This window comes from Anas acuta, chromosome 5 (assembly GCF_963932015.1).
Source record: "Anas acuta chromosome 5, bAnaAcu1.1, whole genome shotgun sequence".
Taxonomy (NCBI): Eukaryota; Metazoa; Chordata; class Aves; order Anseriformes; family Anatidae; genus Anas; species Anas acuta.
This window is the reverse complement of record NC_088983.1, coordinates 38,355,620-38,367,999: the sequence shown is the minus strand read 5'-3', so window position 1 is coordinate 38,367,999 and position 12,380 is coordinate 38,355,620. Positions and strand designations below refer to the sequence as shown.

Genomic DNA, 12,380 nt, shown 5'->3' with positions numbered 1-12,380 from the left:
GTGCGGCTCTGTGAGCCTCCACAGCTAAATGCTTCGGAGCCGCTGTGATTTTGGGTGAGGTATTTACAATTGTTGTTAACAGATCAGCAGGCTAGTAACGTGCATCTTCCCCAAGGAACCTATTTCTTTTCTGATTCACGTTCATGAGATCTTTTTAGCTCTTTAATTTGCCAGAAAGGCTTTTTTACAAGAAGATCAGTGCATGTCTGACTTGTACATCACCATCAAGTGGAAAAAAAGGGGGCTCGTTTCTTCTGTTTTCAATAGGGGCCTGGATCCTAAATTAATGAAGCCTAGCTGCCCACTTTTCATAGTCAAGGGAGCTGGGAGTAGGAGGGGGAGGGAGTACTATCAAAAAAAAAAAAAAAAAAAGGCAACAAAAGGCATTCTCTATCTTCAAGATGTTCAAATTTTGTCACACTGATGGTCAGGCCCTGGCAAGATGCCAGATGCTGGAGGGCTACTTCTGATTTGTATGTGCATTGCTATAAATAAAAAATGAATGCACTGCAATTCCAACAGCTTATGTCTTCCAGACTGAGTAATAACTGCCTGCTGGTTAGGCTCATTAACAGTAAAAACAGTACCTGATCGGCTTTGTTTTCATCTTGGTGAGTCGCAGTTGGGGCCACACTTTATATCCCCAGAGGCTGCATTTTGGGAACTCCTACTGTGTAGAAAATGTATGGAAACTGAAATCTATGTACATAATCAGGCTGGATGGTAAGAGAGCTCAGGAAGGATATTTGTGCCTTTCAATGATTAAAAAAAAAGATATGGCAGCATTTCTAAGAGAGGGGACTCAGAGGGATTCCTTGAGGAAATTAGACATTGTTAAGAAATGGCTCCGAGTAAATAGACCGAAACCAAGACAGAGACAGTGAGTCTGAAATGGAAAATTGTGAACTGAGGGCAAGTTATACCACCGAGCTCACTGCATGCTGCAGGGAGAGTCTCTACAATAGCACAGAGACGAGCGTCTTACCTGGGGACTGGAGCCCCGGGGACAGACACTCTGCCAGCATTTTGTTGCTCATTAATGTGCATGGTAGTCAGCTCATTCAAGAGATTAATCTAAAATCATGCGCAGTAGTGTCCTACTGACATCTGTGGAGGGAAATGTCATGCCAGCCTATAACAATTTCGTTAGCTTGCTGTGGCGCTCAGAAGACTAGAGAACAAAACTGCTTATTTCATTTAGTTACCCCCCCCCCCCATGCATATTCTCTACGTGTCTTCGGAACTATTTCTTTTTATTTTACTGACAAAATGCTATTGTCAGCACTGCTCTGTAATTGCAGAATGCGTTGTAATCTTAGGCACAGGTCTTGCTAGCTACTCTGCCTGGGTGGGCTCCTGAAAACCTCACAGGGCCAACTTGACGTCGGGGGGGGATAGTCTTTGCTAAAGTCCCACCTTTTGAAATCAAAAGCCTGTGTCATCATCTCTGTTTTCATTTCTATTTTTCTAGCTCTCATGGTTGGAATAGGGAAATTAAGAGTAGCCTAATGGATCATAAAGCAAAGCATGACCTAGAAAAACGCTTGGGGTTGATTATGTTTATTTTGTTATCTTAAGAGCATGGGGTCAATCCAATGATTTTTCAGGGAGCTCTGAGTGCTTAGGATTGGAAAACACTGTATTCTTCCCTTACACATACCATCAGGCCTACCAACTCTGTTCTACCACTGCAGAAACATTTACTCTTGTATGACGCAGAAAAAGCCCAGCCTGAATTTCAGGTTTTGACCGTCCTTGCACATTCCTCACACGAGCTAACCTTGCGGAGAAAGTTGGCCTTCGCGGTGACAGAAGGGCTCGCGGGGTTCAGCAGGCCGAGCTGACAGGAACAAGTGTTGCACATTGTAAAAGGTGTATTTGAGAGGAGAATCACTTTCTGGCTATAAATAGTACAGAGAGGATATTGCTCTTGGGGTTTTCTTCTGAAGGGAACAAATTTTAAGAAAGCTCACTGCAGCTGCTCCTTTTAATTTCTCTGAGAGCAACACCGAAACGCTCAGTTCTCCCCGGATAATGGCAATGTCTCAGGAAAATGCTTCGTCCTCTCTCAGGCTTGCGTTTGACTTTTACTGCAGGCTCTGAAGACAGGAGTTTGCATTTTCCAGTCAGTAGTTCCTATTATCAGCCCTGCAAATTCTCTCATGGCCTTAGAGGCAATGGGTTGAGGGAAACACTGACAAGCAGGGTCGAGGTGTGCACGTCTGCACATCACTGAACATGTTCTCATGTGTTGGAGACATACTGATTTTCTCTTCCCTGCCTATTCTTTCCTTCCTTCCCCTCTCTTCACCAAGACTTGCTGTAGAATTTCACTTTCTCCAAGGAAGTGCCCAATCCTACAGAGACTTTGTACAGAACAGGATTTCTACAGCATGTTAATGACTTAGGGGAAAGTTCCCATGAAGATTTCTCTTCCCTTCTGTTAAAAAATAATGAGACCAAAAGAATTATTTGGTCATATGCCTTTTACTGGTAATGTTAAAATAATTTGAGGGTTTTTTTTTGCTCTCATCTCTGGGTTTCTTTCACTGCCAGCCTTTTCCTTCTGATTATGCACTCTTATCCTCTCCTGTTTTTCCCCATCTCATTCTTATAACTTTGCTTCTGCTTCCTTTGTCATTTGTGTCCTTCTCATGTTCTGGACCAACTTCTGCAGCATAAACCCACTCAGATGCTTGACTCTACTACTGGGATTTCATGAGGGGACTATACTAGATATTAACACAAAATACAAAGTTTACAGCATCGCAGCCTCATTCTGTAAAGGTCTGAGCCACTCCCTGCCAAAGGCAAAGGAAAGCTGGCTTCAGAGGGCTATGATCTGACTCTAAAATACCAAGACCATTTGTGAGCATTACTGGTAACAGACACAGAGGAGACTCAGGACTCAGCAGGTATGCTCACCGCCTGGCAGAATTAGGTCTTTCCCCTGTACTGCTGCATGAAAAATTACATTTGCTGCTAAATGTCACAGCTGCCGCGTGTGTAACCTCTGGAGCTCTTCACTTTGCTCACAAGGGCTCAGTGCCTGTATAAGCTTGTTTGACTCTGCGGCTAGAACTCTGTTATAATCTGCTTGGGTGGAAAATCCTTCTTTTGAAATAAAAAGTTTAAAATATCAAAGTGATATATTTTAATTGCTTTTCTTTAAAAATCCCCAGTCTGTCTTCCCATTGTTCTTTGAATTAATGACAGTAATAAAGCCTGTCCTGGGACACATGCACATATTCTCAATTCCCTGATTTTTGATTATTCTTAGTGCTACTCTCAGAATATAGAATAGAGCAGTCTTTGCAGAACCAGGTCCTAACAAAGTATGTTGTATGTGGTCCCAGCAGAGCGCCGAAACATTATCATTCCATCCTATGGAAGAGGAATACCACGTTAGTGTCGTGTGTTCTGTCAGAGAACTGTCAAAGATTGCACACTGGGCTAAGTGGACCTTTGGCTGCAACCAGCATACCGTATTACATTTATTTTGGTAAATGCTCTGTGTTACTTCTTGAGGTTTGACCTCAAAAGCATTTATATTTGGATGGAAAAGGGTGGAAAAATAGAGCTCGACTCTCCTGAATGTGAAGATAAAGCAGAGAAACTTGACCCCTAGCGCTGAGGGTTTATGTGTTCTCTTGCAATATGGGACCATTGTGGGTGTTCAGCACAGTGGAGCGTTAAGTCCTAGATGCAATAAAATTTAAACTCAGGCAAGAAAGTAAAAGTGGGAGTAAAAGCAGAATTGCCTAATTCTGCCAATAATTCAAAAGGAATATCTAGTGCTAGAACCTGCCAACTGCTTGACATTTTTATCTACTTATCTGGGGGAAAAAAAAAGAAGAGAGGGAAAGGAAAGGAAAGGAAAGGAAAGGAAAGGAAAGGAAAGGAAAGGAAAGGAAAGGAAAGGAAAGGAAAGGAAAGGAAAGGAAAGGAAAGGAAAGGAAAGGAAAGGAAAGGAAAGGAAAGGAAAGGAAAGGAAAGGAAAGGAAAGGAAAGGAAAGGAAAGGAAAGAATGAGTAAGAAACGAAAGGAAGAGGGGAGAGAGAGAAGGAAAGGCAAGGAAGAAAGAGAAAGGAAGAAAGAAAGGAAGGAAGGAAGAGAAAGAGAGAAAGAAAGAGAAAGAGAGAAAGAAAGAGAGAAAGAGGAAGGAAGGAAGAAAGAGAGAAAAGAAAGAAAGAGAAAGAAAGAAAGAAAGAAAGAAAGAAAGAAAGAAAGAAAGAAAGAAAGAAAGAAAGAGAAAGAAAGAAAGAAAGAAAGAAAGAAAGAAAGAAAGAAAGAAAGAAAGAAAGAAAGAAAGAAAGAATACAGAAAGAAAGAAAGAAAGAAAGAAAGAAAGAAAGAATACAGAAAGAAAATTACAAAAATAACTTTATTTTGTTGCTTCAGTCACAGGCTCTCCTATCAGTTTCATAAAGGGTTTAGAGGATCTTGAATATCCAGGCAGCTCAGAATATCTTTGAGCAGAGTCCCTGGAACTGGAAACCCAGTTGTTTGTAAATTCAGGTCCTCTATTTTCATGCATAAATCTACATTCTGTCATTCTGTTTCAGCACCCATAGAATATCCTTTCTGGTGTTTGTTTTTATTTTCTTCAGCTAATGATGCTAATAAACACTTCATGTGTTAAGTTTTTTTTTATAAAACACAAAAGTTAAAGATAGCTATGAAGGAAAAACAAAACAAAACACTTTGATTGGTGGAGGTAGATAAATCTCCTTTTCCTTCTTTGACTTTTTGTTTTCCCTGTTTTCATTGTAAATATAACATTTTTTGTGTGTATACTCATTAGGACTCACATAAAAAACTGATGATCTGATTCATCTCCAAGTGAATCCAGTGGCAAATCACCTCCAGATTCTGGTAAAACCAGAGTGGCTAGACTTTATATTTTTGGTAGGAAGCAAACAAACAAAAAACTTTCTGACAAATCTCAAAACCTGGAAAACAAGTCTGAAAATAATTTGGCAGAACAGGATGCCTTACAATTTTTCCTGGAGGAATGTTTGCAACTAACAATTCCCAAGTCTATCAGAGCACTTCTAATGCTCCTGAGAATCCATTTCCCCCACCAGCCTGTGGAGTTGCATCAGGCAGTTTTGGGAAAAGGGTTTTCTTTGGGTTTGAAGTCTGAATGTGCAGCTAAGCACTCCGGGTAGTGAGCACCTCAGAGAAAACTCAGCATTTTTGTGTGTGATAAGTAACAAGCATCATAGCTCACCTATTCTCCTCCGTGTAGTCGGATCCAGCCGAGCTGGTCCCAAGATCACAGGGAAGCTTTATCTGAAAGGGTCTCTTGGTTTGGCTGCTTTTTTCCTCTCCTCTTTTTAACAGCTGGTGTTTCCAAGAACTGACTTGAAAGGCTGAGACAGATTTTCATTTTTAATAACTGAGCTTCAGGTTCCGCGGGGAAAAATGTCCTCCACTGGAGACAAGAAGGTCCTGTGTCACCCAAATTCTTTATTTATTAAAGAGAGAGATGAGATCCTCTTACAAAACTACACTAAAGTCTCTCCTTAAATCTGGAGAGGTGTTCACTGTTTCTTTCTTACAATCTTTGTTTCACTTTTATGGCCCCTCAGGGAAATCTGGCAGGTCACCCACTGCAGGGACCGAGAAGGAGGGAAGCATTGTCTGCGCGGCAGCCAGCAGCGGCATCAGGAGGGGACACCTGCACCCTGGGTCTGCCAAGGACACTGCACTGCAGAGGGAAGCCACTTGGCTGGTGTGTGCTTCAGGGCCTACAGCTGTTCAGTACAGGTAATACTTTAGCAGAAAATGTATAGAAATCCCCTCAAATGTGCTGGCGGGTGGCATTGTCCATTCAGTTAAAGGGAGGTTATCTTCCCTCGTGCTCACCCTCCTCGCTCCTGGGTGCTGAGGGCGTACAGAGGCAGAACATCTTGACACATGCGGAAAGCTCATAAGAGAACACGAAACTCTCTGGACCCATTTTCATGATTTCCTTCCAATTTTTTAAAATGATCTGTTTTTGTGAAAGGAAAAGAAAATTGGGGGAGTGCTCACTGAAAATAGAGCAGTCTGGAACAACAAAATAGTGAAGTACTGGAGTTGTCTCCTCTTTAAAGGGAGACAAAAACATAACAGATCCAAAAAATTCCATGGAAAAAGCAGTTTGCAATTGGATAAATAGCATGCTTCATTTCAAAGGACTGCTTCATTGGAAAGTATCAAACCCTAAGCGTCTGTGTTTTCAAGTGTCTGCCTGTGTGTACCTTGGGTACTGAAGTCACACCTGAGCACGGCCACAAATTTTAAAATTCTGCCCAGAATTTCTGGTTTGAGGAAAAACTGGGGGGAAAACAAAGCTTTCTCTTTACTGACATGAAGACTTCTTGTAACAAGAAAATGGGAAGGCTGAAGGCCAGCTGGGTACCAATGAACTAGAGGCAATTCAGGCTTTCACAAGGGTTTCAAGTGGACAGCAGGCTGATTTCAGGGGAATCATGGGGAGAAAAGACAGAGAAGGAGGAAAACAATGGTGCAAGCAGGGCTGGGTAGCTGGTTGAGAGGGTAAGGCCCTACCTCCTGGTGGTTAGCAGGAGGTAAGGAATAGCTTCAAGGGCGAAAGAAACACAGACACCTCTCTCTCTGCTTGTGACTCACAGCCTGGCAGTTCCCCAGGGAAGCACCGCAGCCTGACTCACCGCTCCCCTTCCCCAGGGGACCAACCCCGAGGGCCACTTCTGGTTAAACCAGCTTTCGTATTCTTTCCCCCCGCTCTTTCATTACAGTTGCCTGCTACTTCTTCTTTCTTGTATTTCTGCTGTTTCTTAATGCTCTCTCCCTTCCTGCTTTTTCTCCCGTTGCTGCTCTGCCAGTCTTCTTGCTTCCCATCACCTGTCCTCATTTTTCAGTTGTTTCTCCGGTTCTCTCCTGCCAAGGAAGGGGACTGGAGACACCAGCCCCAGCTCACGCCGTGAGTGTTACTGCCTAGAACTGGTGCTTTCTGTTGTCAAAGCACTTCACAAACAGTATTGTTATGGGAACTGAGAGAGGCCAGCAAGCCAGAGTCAGACCTACTTTATTGGCAGGGAAGACAAGAGAGCTGCCTCATCTGCCGGCTTAACGATTGCTGGTATCCAGCCTGGGATGCTCCTAAATCACAGGGCAGGTTAGCCACTTATGGTAGCTCTCTGTATGTTCTCCTTAAACACCTGTTATTTCAGTGTCAAGCACTGTCTGATGCGTCTGTCTGAGGACACTCCGTGCCTCAGCACTGGAGCAGGATCGTTGGATCCCTTTGTCCAGCCTGTATGAAGCGAGGTTGAAAAGCACCCGGCACTGGAGTCACCTCCTGCTCGGTTACAAGCACTGGCACTTTCACGGGAGCCGGCCCACTAGCCTGCAAATCCAAACTGCTGAGTCATACTATTGTGTTTTGGGCTTTTTGTAAAGCACTATACTATTTTGGATGGGAAATCACAATGGAGGGATATGTGCAGGGCCCCCTGGGAATGCCAGGTCCCTGCAGAACGGGGCTTTGCTTTGTGTTGTGCGGGTCTCGAGGAAGCCCCCACAGCCGCAGCCCAGAAGAATGAGCAGCCTGCTTCGATATTTCCTTTCAATTCACTGCGGCTGGGGAGCAGCGATTTAGGAAAGGGCTGGATTACAATATAGGAGAAAGGTTACATCTCGTGCCTTTTTGTGTATTGGCTCAGAGCTGTGCTGCGATAGCAAATTTTGAAAGGGTATTTGCCTCTACTTGCACACACAGACTTTCTGTGTATTTGATGATTCCCTCAAAGCTCCTGATCCCCAAACTTCTACTGAAACCCGTTGATTTCTGTAGGAACAGACTACATGAGCTCCAATCCTTATTCATTTATAGTGTTATGTTTATAGCAGATAGAACTTTGGAAGTTTTTTTCTGAAGAATTCCAAGTAAATGCAGTGGTTAAGTGAAAGTAAAATCAGATGTGACATGAGCAGAAGGTAGAACAAAGGAGTGAAAGATGGCCCCTAGCAAATCTTTAGGGGATCTTAGGCAAATCACGCTGCCAGCCTCAGGACTCAGAGTCTCTATTGCTAAAATCTAGATGTTATTTTACACTTCACCTTTATAACTCTTTGATATCTGAAGATAAAGTATATTAAACAAGTGAAAAATGGTATTATAGAAGTAACTCTTCTTAATTTGAAATCAAGCTTTAGATTGTATGTTTCTTTACCCTAGTTTTATGGCCATGTAAAACCACTGGCTTAAATGAATTTAAGTTATGCTTACTGAAGAACTATGGCCATGGGCTTATGTTTTATCAGTAAAGTCCACGCCATAATAATGCCCATGGTCTCAGTTTATCCATTTCACAACACACTGCTTCTCCTCAATCTGTGAAGTCTTTAAGCAAACAAATGTTGCCTACATTCCAGCAGGATGTGAGAGTTTCTAAGCTTAAATAGTGTAACAGCGGCTGTTGCAGCCCAGCTTTATGTTCTTGTAGACATTTCTCTTGAAGTCTAGTGTTTTCTCCAGAGCGTCCTAGATTTAGGAGTATCCTAAAAAGATTCTGCATGTATTTAATGTATTAAGATGCTAAAAGAAACATAATCCAGCCCTGCTGATCCCCTTGTATAATGATTTCCTAGTAACAAAGCTTACAAAAGATAAATTTGAAGCTTTTGTGTTTGACTATCCATGAAAAGTAGATAACTACTCTTCTTCTGAGTACTTACACCAGAAGTCAGTCTAAGTGGCCTACAGAAATAGAAATAATTCGATCTTTGACATCAAACACACATACCTACATGTTAAACAGAATGTTCCTCAGCATGTAAAAGAGGGAATCTGAGAAAAAGATGTCACTGGAAAATTTCAACTAAAAATCAATTGTAGCTATTGTCAGATGACATTCTATACAAAGGACCAGGGCTAATTTTCCCTGCATTAATTTGTGATGAACTCCTCTCTACCCTTTAGCACTCGCAGGATTCAGGTAGGGCGCTCACCAGCCTGCATGGCAAAGAGGATTTTTGGTGTCTGAAGAGCAAGCACCCTCCAGCACAGACCTGAGGGCTCGAAGGACCCCAAGGGATGCTAAAGAAATAGACATCGTAGCTAATGGGTTGGAGGTGAATTGGCATGTGCCTGGTAGAAGTCTTCTAAATATGAGGAATATGCTTACATGAGGGATAAACAGGATTTGTAAAAACAAACATAACTACAGGCAGACACATTAAGCCAAATTCATTCCTAGTAAAACTTGCCTGGCTTTCACTGCAGGGGTGAATTTGGCTCGGTGTGCGACCTTATCTAAGACTAGAGCCGTGACATCTAATATGTACAGATATTAACACTGTATATACTTGGAGTCTTTCATTTATAAATGGATTTTCGGATAAATTCTGTCTGGCATATCAAAGTTGGGATTCTCTCAATCTGTGTGCGTGTGTACGTGCCACATGGCACAACCTATACTCTCCGTTTGCGCCTATATATAGAAAGTAAATATACGCGACGGGGTGGGGGGGCAGGGGAGGCCTTGGCCCTGATCCATTACACCTGGCCTTTCGAGCACACCATTAAAATTTCATGTTGTTTTCCTCCACTGTCTCCTGCAGTCTTTGTTCCTCTCAGGCCACTGCTGACCAGCACGCCTCCCCAGCCGGGCAGGGAGAAAGCCACGGGCTCCAGTTTGTGTTTTGCTGCTCTTGCAACTTCTAATGAGCTGTCAATCAATGGCCTTGTTTCTTCGAAGCTTATCTTGTGACTGCTGAGAGGGGCCAGGACTGGGGGTACGTGCAAGCAAGAGGCAGAGACAGCAACAGCATATTTAAAGTGCTCTTTAGTTTTACAACCAAGATTTCTCTCCAAATTATTGTCACATTCAGGCTCTCACTGTAAAAAAAAAAAGTCACTTGGGATTACAGCACATAAACAAACTGTTACTTTATTATGAAGGAAGAGCACTAATCTCTATGCCTTATCAAAGTCATCACATAAACAGGACAAATTACCTTGCGTCAGACTGGCTTGCAGGTCACCTTTTTTGGCAGAAAGAAAGGAAGCTCATTTCTAGAGATGAGTCAAAAGTGGAACCGTGTTTCTAACCCACAACAGCTTTGGAGGGTTGGTTAGAAAACATGATCTAGTTCTGCTTTAGGCACCTCTTTGTTGTGTTGGTAACTTAGCTTCGGTACAGACCCGTAGGGAAAAGTGAAAGAGGCTGAAGGGAGCTGCAGTGCTCTCGGAGGCAGCCCAACGCTGTCACCGTGCGGGGTGCGCAGCCTCCCTGCCTCTGCTTAGCTGCAGCCTCTGCAGTTTCGGTTTGCAGAGCAGAGTCCTGCCGACAGATTTGGGGTGTTCTCTGCGAGGACACCAAACAGCCTGTTCGAAGGCATCACTACAATGTTACACCTGAATTTAGGTGGCACCGCAGATGTGCACAGATAATTCATGTGAAGTGCCAGGATCTGAAAAGGTCTTCCTGCTAATTAATTCAATTCGATAAATTCTGAAGCCAAACTCCTGCTTGTATCCTACTTGGCAGTATCTTGGTAACCTTTTTTCATTAATGTCCCTGAGGGAGAGGTGACTGAGAACTAAACTGAAAAGCCACAATTTCATGTTAATCAAGCATCTTCCTTTTATATCTGGTTGAAGATGCTCATTCAACTTTAATTTTGGGATAAAATGAGGAAAAAAACCCAACAAATTAATATTTCCAAACAGCAGCAGAAGAAAGACAAGCAAGGCTTTTATACATGTTACTGTAGTAGAACTGAGTTGTAGAGTTCTTCTTGAAGGTGGGGATATTTTACTTAGTACCCTAGGTTCTTAAATAGTTCTAAGGTAACATGTAATTTCTACTTCTGATTCCAGAGTAACCCTAATTCTCTGCTACTTTGACCTTGTGGAATAAATCTTAGGAATCTTACTGCTCCCACCCCATCTCCCTTGCCACATCTCTCCCCCACACCTTTGTGCAAAGAGGAGATGCCCCAAGTTTTACAACAGCAAGAAACTGAGGCCCGAGGAAGCCAAGTGACTTGCTCAAGGCCACGCAGGAAGCCTGTGGCAGGTGGGGGACCATGCAGGTGGCTAGCACCACGCAACCTTCACTGCCCTTTGTACTTTTGAAATGTCAGCTACCATTCCACTCTGACAATATTTTGCACGCAATCCAGCTCTTTTTTGTGTGTCAGGTTTAAATGCCAGATAGTCTTATAAGCAGCAGAGCAATATTGTTAATTAATACCATGAACTGAGAGCCTCAAGATTTCTACTGGTTTTTGGCACGAACAGCTCACGGACAAAAAATTTTATTTTTATCTTTGGTGATGGAGGAGAAAAGCTTGAAAAGAAGAGTCTCAATACTGGAACGCAAACAGTCAGATAGAATGAATGAACCCTACACACTTACTGTGTTTTAAAAACGTGGATCTTTAAGCAAACTTTTGCCTTTTTGTGATTTGAGTAGTGATTGATAGATATTTGGTGTTGCTAATACTGATATTCCCTTATACCACCATGATGAAAACATAATGTTAGCAAAACTGCTGCTGAGGTTAAAGTAGAACACCAGGAGATGGCCAAGTGGGAGGTGTGAGGAGCAGCAAGATGAAGTGATCAGATAGGCGTGTAATACATGAACGTGAGTGTGTTACCAATGAGTCTGTACTTTTTGTGTGTAACCTAAACAAGGCTGACTAGACACAGATTCTGAAGGGCTGGAAATTTAGGAAAAGTTGTTCTAAGAGTTCAGTTCTTCTTGTACCTGCCTTTGTTCAAAGTGCAGCCTCCTTACAGGTTGTGCTGGAACAGACTTGAGCAAGGGCCTTTCATGGCTTGACCGAGTGCAAGGCCCCATGGCTTTCACATGCTCTGCATCACTTCCAGGCTCTTGCTAATCTATGGCTGGCACACAGACTTTGTAGGAGCTGTGAAGATGTGCAGTACCAGGATTTAAGCCCACTGCTCTCTGCTCCTCGCTATTTCCTTGGTGTGGCAGCTAACCACTAGCCATCACACACAAGGCACACAGCAATCTCCTCTTCCAGCCTTTTTTTTTGACAGAAAGTGGTTACAGCTCCTGTATTTTGTGCTTTGCTATAATAACAGGTTGGTTACAGTATCAAGTGAGTGCCTGATGAGTCGTAATTGAGTCCCTTTGTGTCCAAAGGGATGACCACAATTCCAAAGGGAATAATGCACAGGCCCTGAATCCCCTCTGTGCACAGGTGCCTAACTCAAGGCCACAAGTAAACACCGAAATCCTAGGGAAGGGCAAAGCTCCACACGTGCCCCAGTTTTCCTCATTTACTTCCTGATTTCCTTCAGTGTTCCCCGGCTCTGCACCCTGCCTGCTCTGTCTCCTTGCCAGGAATCAGCTGTTCCAGTGTGTTGG

The 12,380-nt window shown here is 43.1% G+C and overlaps 1 long non-coding RNA gene across 1 annotated transcript in view; it reads left to right on the top strand.

The window, feature by feature from the left end:
• The window catches only part of LOC137857567 (uncharacterized), a 62,434-nt gene that overhangs the window by 693 nt on the left and 49,361 nt on the right, over window positions 1–12,380 (top strand). The window contains exon 2 of the long non-coding RNA XR_011097139.1: window positions 5,595–5,772. This is a non-coding gene — a long non-coding RNA (uncharacterized lncRNA). The remainder of the gene's footprint in view (window positions 1–5,594; window positions 5,773–12,380) is intronic.